The sequence below is a fragment of the Euprymna scolopes genome, chromosome 10 (genome assembly GCF_053919585.1).
Source record: "Euprymna scolopes isolate OS-2025 chromosome 10, ASM5391958v1, whole genome shotgun sequence".
NCBI lineage: Eukaryota > Metazoa > Mollusca > Cephalopoda > Sepiida > Sepiolidae > Euprymna > Euprymna scolopes.
The window spans coordinates 127,965,494-127,973,983 of NC_136491.1; positions in this window are offsets into that span (position 1 = coordinate 127,965,494).

Below are 8,490 nucleotides of genomic sequence, written 5' to 3' on the forward strand. Positions count from 1 at the left end.
GGAATTTGCTTGGGTGAAAAACGAAAGAGCGTCGCCTTTTTTATATGCGGCTATAAACCAATGGTTGGCCATAAAGATATTCCAGATAATGCAATTATTAGATTAACCTTTTTTTTATTGGTCCCAGTTTATCAAGTTGTTGTAAAATCGAATAAGTTAATATTATTACAGCAAAAGGCATCTGGTATAAGACGTGCCTTCGAGAGACGCAATGTTTTTGGTTAATGGCCGCATGCATTCGTGGACACGCTCTTTCGAACATAACACGCAGACAGGCAACATGTGCATAATCAGACGAATAGCATCTTCTATACATTTATCTACTAGCATTGAAACAGCTCCATAGTACGAACACGTCATACCAATTCTAATATTGTATTCGGTAACCACGTCAGAAGTGGACATGATAGTTTGATCGTTGTAAAGGCGATATACATAATACCTTTTTTATTTGGGAGTAACCACTTATCAAGGCCTGAAAGCCACTGGAGGGTAATGATTAATGAATGTAAGTTGGTAGTGTTAATGGTGCAAAATGAAAAATTGTTGCTGAAAAAGGTGTGATCGTTCTAGCAGACATTTCACTGCTGATGCAATTCTCTACTGTATAAGAGCCAAGTACGTTCAATGATGGAGTGCTGTTGCCACATCTGGGAAGAAGCTTCTGGAAGAAGCTTATCCTGCCTTGACAGTGTTCAAAATAGGCTTCGTAGCCTAGTAAGGAATGCCCTTTTCTATCCCCTGCAACCTCCTTACTACAGACGAGACGTTGCGAGTACGGCTCTGCTTTATCGTTAACTTGATGGCAAGCACTTGTCTGAGCTCTAATCTATGTCCCTCCATGGCTTGACTCTCACGAAAAACATTCGTCTTGTTGAAACAGCTATCAATAATTTCCCTCACTCTTCATTCATCTCTGCCTAAACCTAAACGTAGCTTCCATGAAAAAAAAGCTTCTTTCTTAGAACTACACGCTTGTAGAAATCTGTTCCGTTTTTCTGCTTTCTGACTGACTACAATATTGTTGTCTTCAAGTCCAATGTGAATAAATTCTTCAATTCCCATTAGGACGATTTTCCGCTTGACTACTGTACACTCATTAACCATTATCCTAGAGTGGCCTCCGGGCCTTGATAAGTGATGTCTCCTTTGAAAACATAGTTATTAATGGAGACAGCTGAACTTGTTTACCTTAGATTTAAAGGCTACTATATTTTATTACACCGGGAAGCTGACCAGCGTATCAGTATTTCAAAGGCCAGCTGTTCTGAGAAAGAAGCTCTGTTCATGAAATCTGCGTTTAAATTTAAGTACAGTTAGAGAGTTGGAGAAATCGTCTATAGTAGTTGTAGCTTGTTAAATGTTTCAATTATAATTAAAATAATATATATAACATGGCTGCATGTGTTGCAATTCATACTCGTTGCTATAAAAATGCAGAATTACGAAAATATGCTCCGATGTACAGATGTTATAAAACAACAATCTGTATATGCTTATATGTAAAGGGCTGGAAAAACACAAAGACTAGGTTGTGGACGAAACAAATATTAATTATTGTTTTTATAAAATTCTCTAAATACTCTGCTTCTTACATCAGAAATGTTCTATGTTTCATTGTTATATTTTTTAAATATTAAATATCATTAAATATTCTATATTTCATTATTTTTATTATTAAATATATTTAAATATTCTATGTTTCATTATTTTTATTATTAAATATATTTAAATATTCTATGTTTCATTACTTTTATTATTAAATAGTATTAAATATTATTACATATTCTACGTTTAGTTTTTATTATTAGATATGAAATATTGTTAAATATTAATCTTTCATTATAATTTTTCATAAAGTTATATCGACTAGCAAAACAAGCAGTTACATTAAAAATATGCTAGTGAGTTGATGGTTTTAGTAATTTGAAACGAGCGTTTTAATATCTCATACGTAAAACTAAATTGGATTTTAAATATTTTCTAATAAAGCTTTCTTCTTTTCCTCTGAATGTTGTTCGTTTTTGTTCAACTTTTATATCGATTAAAAACAAAAGCATTCCTATTTAAAATATGACAGTATATTGACTTATTTGCTAATTAAAACTGATTATTCTTTTACCCAAATATGTTTACCGTAACGTATAGTAAATCCAATTTTTTAGCTATTGCATATCGTTTTCTCGATCAGGTCTTGAATTCTATATAGGAATAAAGTGTTTCATGAAAACCAATCTTATATATACGGATTATACAACTTTATAAATTCGAGTCAATATATTCTATTTTTCAGTAATAACCGACGACAAAATGTAAAATATATTTACCCGCTACGTTTTTAATGGAATATTTCATGTTATTTATTGGAATGTGTTCGTCGTCTGAAAATTCCTAAAGTAGAGTCACCAAGTATCGAAATCATATAAAATGATAAGGTTGTATATCATGTATTACGAATAAATAAATAATTAATAATTCAAATTTTACTCATTTTTTATGATAACATACAAAGGTTTGGCGTCGCAATAGGATGACATCATCAATAAAAGCGAATACGGTGGATAACCGTGCTCGGAGTATAAAGTCAGCTTTCAATCATATGGAATTTTATATATATATATATATATATATATATATATATATATATATATATATATATATATATATATAGGGTGACCCCAAAGAACGTGATATCTCTATTATTTATTGACCGATTGCCCTTATTTTATAGGACATGGAAGAATATATATATATATATATATATATATATATATATATATATATATATATATATATATATATATATACTAGCATTTTAGCCCGGTGTTGGTCGGGTATTTGGATGTGTATGTGTAGCTAAAAAAAGTGATAATGGGAAGGCAGCCGCGAAGGAGGAAAAGAACGAAAAAAAACCTGACGTCTTTGCTGTTACGACCACCGCCAAACCAGAAGTGACGTAGGTTAAAATTAATGCTAGACTATTGCAAAGAGATGATGACTTTAAAAATATCGGCGAAAAAAGCGACCCTCCCAGTAGAACAGTTCCCAGTTGAAGGTGAAGATATTAATGTTTTTAGCCAATTTTCGATATTTGTCGTCTGAAAGGTCGAACTTCAAAACAATACTGATCTTGTAAAAATCTGTCGCCTCTGTCGAATGTTTTAGTCAAACATGCAAACATGCATACATACATTTATATATTAGTAACTAAAAGTTTTCGACCCAAACCGATTAAAAAGCTTGCTCTATCTCTGAATACCCTTTATGTTAAATTTCAAATGTTTAGATAAAAAATTCTATGGGTAATTTGGTAGAGACCGCAGAGGTCACTTTTTAAAACCCCTGACCCCTATTATGACCGCTTAATATTGATTGTTTTGAGCTCAAATCAAGTTATTAAGTTAGATCCATGTTCAAGGAACCTATATCTAAAATTTCACGTGTTTATAGCCAACATTGGCGGAGGAGTTTGGTAGAGTTCTCAAAGGTCAAATCGTTGAACTTTGATCCCTTAAAAGCCACATTTCTGTCTGAAAACGGATAACAAAGATTTTCCCAAATCTCAGTACCCTTTATATCAAATCTCAAGTCTGTAGACTAAAAATTGACAGAGTTATTGCGTAGGGAAAGGTACACAGACACACACACACAGACACGTTCACTTTTATATATATAATAGATAGATTGTGTCTTGTTTTCTTTAATTATTTTGTCTAATTTTTTTTTGGGTTTGGAGCGATTATCGAAGTACCAAACATAACTTTCTTATGTCTGATAGGCCCTCTTGTTCTGAAGTAACACTTGGAACTACTTGCGTTTTAAGCTTATTAAATGCTGTAAAATAAGTTAAACATTAAAAAATTTATCCAGATAGTTAAAAACGGAAATATTTATACCATTAGTAACGCTTATTTTTATGGCTATTTTTAGCACTATTTTGTTTTGTTGTCTATACAAAAAAAAAAAAAAATGCGACAATTTTCGATGGTTTTCCATGGAAATACAAACACCAACACGATGCTATTCTTAGTTCGTCTAATATTCTTAATTAATTCATTGTGTATGTAATAAATCGATAATCAATAATAATTACGACCAATAATTACTTCTCATTTCCTTTTTTTTACTTTCTGGCTGATGCTGATTACTGAAGTAACAAATACTAACTGTAACTATTCATATAAAAACAAAATTGCTGACATTCGAAATATAAGAATTTGTATAAAGTAAAAAAAACAAAACATGTTGTACAAGAATTCCAGTTACAGAATGAAGAGGCTTCGAGTTGGATCTTTTCTGTGCATTGGTTTTTCCATAAGTTCATTTTTCACCATTGCAACCTTGATTTGATTTCGACAAGAAAAAAACCGCTACTTGTAACCAACGCGTGTAAATTTCTCATATATTATTAAGAAAGCCGCATTTTCTAAAGTTAAAAGAACCAAATACTCAGTGATTTTAACTAATGCATTTAAGACGTTTCCTGGAAAATAACGCGTCTTGATTAAGACGTCGTAGAATCACTATTTCAAAGATTGTCACAACCGACGGTGATAAGCTCCTTCGTCCTAAAAAAAAGCTTTAATAGTGTACGTTTCAAATAGCATCTTACAACAAAGGCCAACTTCTCGTGAAGTTTAACTACTAAGCCCGATGAAACTGTTTATACTAGACTGGGAGAAGGAGTGTAGGCGGTCCACTGGCGCCTTTAAACCAGTCACTTCCGACAGGTGGAGCACGTAGTTTTCGATGCTAGCTCACCCAGGAGAAGGCATCTAAGATTCAAAGCTCCGATGCCTTGCTGGATTACCCTATCAGAGGGAAGAATAAGGAAGTAAAGCCTAACAGAAATCCGGAAATGGAGTCCCTGAGGTGGTCCGACTTCATATTCTCATCACTGGCATCTCCCGTCGTGTATTTAGAGCCAAACTGTGTCGACTCTGTAATTCTCTTGAATTATCTGACTTCACAGATAGGGAGACTGCTGTGCGGACAACAGCTATTCTCCCATATCAGAGTATAGAGCTCCACTGCTACACGGTCGCTACCCGAGACGTAGGCTGGCAACAACAATCACTCCTTTAAGATGATAAAAATTAAGACGTTTTTTCGAAGCTATTTGTTGTGAATGATTTGACGGAGGACCATAGAAAGAGGTAGCTATAAAGAGAAAAGGGCGTTTTGGTTCTTATATACAAAGTGAATTGCGCCAACAGTGAGATAGCTTCTGGAGCTGTTGAATGATGTAAGCATTTTTTTCAGCGATAGTCGCAACAGATTTGATGTAAGTCTTCCATTTCAGGTCAATTTCAGAGGTTTATCGAAGCAGGGTGCTTTCTCATGAAAAGAGTCAATCATTTCAATTCCTTTCATGTTTGAATGAGAACGGTGGTTGTAAAATGTTATGAGATTAGTTTTTACTGCAATAAAATTGATTAGATGCACTCAACTCATAAAACTGCGGAGAGTGATGAATACTATTTAGTCATTGCGGGCCTTTGAAGTGCTGCCATAGATTGCAATTGCCGTAATATAAACCAATACGGATGTTTGTAGTAGATTAACTGAGTGCATAGAATCTTCATGTAATCTCACCCGTTTTCGTGTCCATAGGGAACTCGCTCACACAAACAACGTTTCTGTTACATAATAGCATAGCTATAGATATAGATATGCGTGTGTTGTTTTTATTTACAATGTTTTTTTTTTATTTTATTCAACATTTACTATTTCATCAAATTTCAATATATATTACAATTTTATTATTATTATTATTATTATTATTATTATTATTATTATTATTATTATTATTATTATTATAGTGTCACCAGAGATCTTTACTGGTTTCTAAAATGCGACCATTTTTTATATTCTGTTTAGCTAAAATTTTACGACATATTCCTCTAACATCGTTAAACGTTATTCTCTTTATTTGTATAGAAACCGAGGAATGCAATTAAAAAATTACCCCAACATTATAGTTGAACATTTTTGTAAAACTCCCTTTTCTCTTAAAAAAAAGCATATTCTTGCTTCGAAATGTAAGGAGTTATTATTTAGTATAATGTGTATCAGAGGCTGGAGTGTTGAATAGCGAGATGTTTGTTCATATTACATTTAAACTTTTGCAAGTTAGTACAGTCAAGGAAGCGGGAAACATGGAAGAGAATTCCGAAGTCTTGTAGTCCGAAGAAAAGAAACTATTTAAATTGAAGGCATTCCGGGATCAAGGGACATCTGAAGTAAATTGGTGGCGTTAGGAGTATTACGTCGAGAAGGAGTAAGTGATGTGAGTTCATTATTAAAGTACTTTTAAAATAGATACAGTGATGGTAGGTTGCGAGGATGGGAAAGGAGTTGGGGCTCGGCAAATACTACGAAACCTAAAAGATTTTAGACTATTTTGAAGGCCTGTTTAAGAGTGAGAATTAGTGGTAAATGTATAATCCCAGTTTTTTCTTGCTTGTAGTAAATACATCAAAACCGAATGAAATCATTGGGGCACTGACGGTGTTGTAATCTTATGAGAAGATCGTATTTTTATGTGGCAAATTCGTTTCGATTCTGGATTTTGCTCTCGTGCGACGAAAACACCAACGAAAAACGATTGGCATCGACGCGGAAGAGTTACGCACCGATGCGAGCAACGGAACTCGATGCCATTTCCATTTCAAATTCATCCAAGAATCAAGTAAAAATAAAAACATGCAAAACGGAAAAATATTGTGTTCTTTTTTGTTTCGATTTCTTTTTTCTAATTTAAAACAGGAAAAATGCGCATGCTTATTACGAACGGATGTTATCCGTGACGTGAAACTCGGCCTCTTATCAACAATCAAAGATACATTCTTTTTGAAATATGAAAGAGGGTGGGTAGAGATACAGGGCGAAAAGACAAAGTGAGAGACACAACGAGGGAGTGAGCAGATCAACAGAGAAAAAGAGATATGACGAGAAAACTTAAGAGAAATAGAAATAAAGGGAATTTCTTTCGCTCTTAAATTCACCCTCTCTTATTTCGCTTCTTATAGTTGAAAAGAAAATAAATACCGTGATGCTTTATTTGTTTTCTGCTTTTTTACAATTCTCCTTTCACATCAAAGTGAACTGAAAATTTGGTATAACAGCGTGCTAATCGATATTTCCCTTTTGATTTACATAGAAAAATATCTAAAAATTGCTGACACAGCTTCGTGTTTTCAATCATGATTTATGAAACCATAACGTGTAATTACAGCAATGATTTTTATCTTTGAATAGTCTAAGAATATCCTTAATTATATAGAGTTCAAAAGTAACCTGATAAATTGTAGCAAATGAAATGACTGAATATATATATATATATGTACCCCCATATATATATATATATATATATATATATATATATATATATATGTATATTAGTCCTCGCGCGAAAGAGCAGGACACAAAATCTTTTAAATAATAATAATAATAATGATAATAATAATAGAATAATAATAACAAAGACTTTCGCTGGCGAGGACTACTATTGACCGTAACCAGTTATACAGTCCTTTTGGAATGTTCATCTATTTTTTTCTCGTTATGTACTTCATATTTGTTAATGAAACCTATATGAAATATGTTCCTTATTAAATTTTAAAGATTTTCTATTTGAAAGAAGTTTTAAAAAAAATAATCTAAAAACGTTATTTAAAATTTGTTGTTAATAAAATCCAGATTTTCTCATTATTCAGACCTTTATTACAGAGAGGGAATTGAAAAAAATGAGTTGTGGTGTGAGGAGAAATACAAACTGAAATAGAGAGAAGGAGAATTTAAAAAAATAATCTTAAAAGATAAGATACACGTTAGAAAAGCATTTCATTAAAGGCAGGAACATTACTAAACAAAATGTTTTTACTATAGACTTTAAAAATAAAGGTACAAGATTCAATTTGAAACTTATTTTTCTTCAAAGTGCACTTTTATACATTTTACAAAGTAAGGTATAAATTGTTACTTTTCAAAATTCATATATTTTATTTATTTATTAATTTATTTCATTTATCAATTTTAATTTTATTCATGTATCTATCTTATTTATTTTTTTTACTTTTTATTTTCCTCTCCTGAAAACTATTAAATACTTATTATTATTTAACTTTCATTTACCTAGTTTTAGATGATATAGTCAATATTTATTTCATGCAAATAGGATTTTATGTGTTCCTTCTTTATATTTAAGACATTTTCCTAAAATATTACTATATGATAAGATTCGAGCGTGCAGAGGTTGCAGCGTCCAGATGTGTTGGGTGTATATTTCTCAGACCTTCTATGTACTGACCATTTTAATTTGTACTATTTATTATTTCTTTGTCGCGATTTTATCCATTGAGCTAAGGATCTTGATTTCTTATTCTATTCCTAATTTTCCATTTTAAAAAGGTTCTATATGCTTGAGGAAACTGATTTTAAATAGACATTATGTCGATGCTATGTTCGTGCTAGTTCTATTTCTTTCAA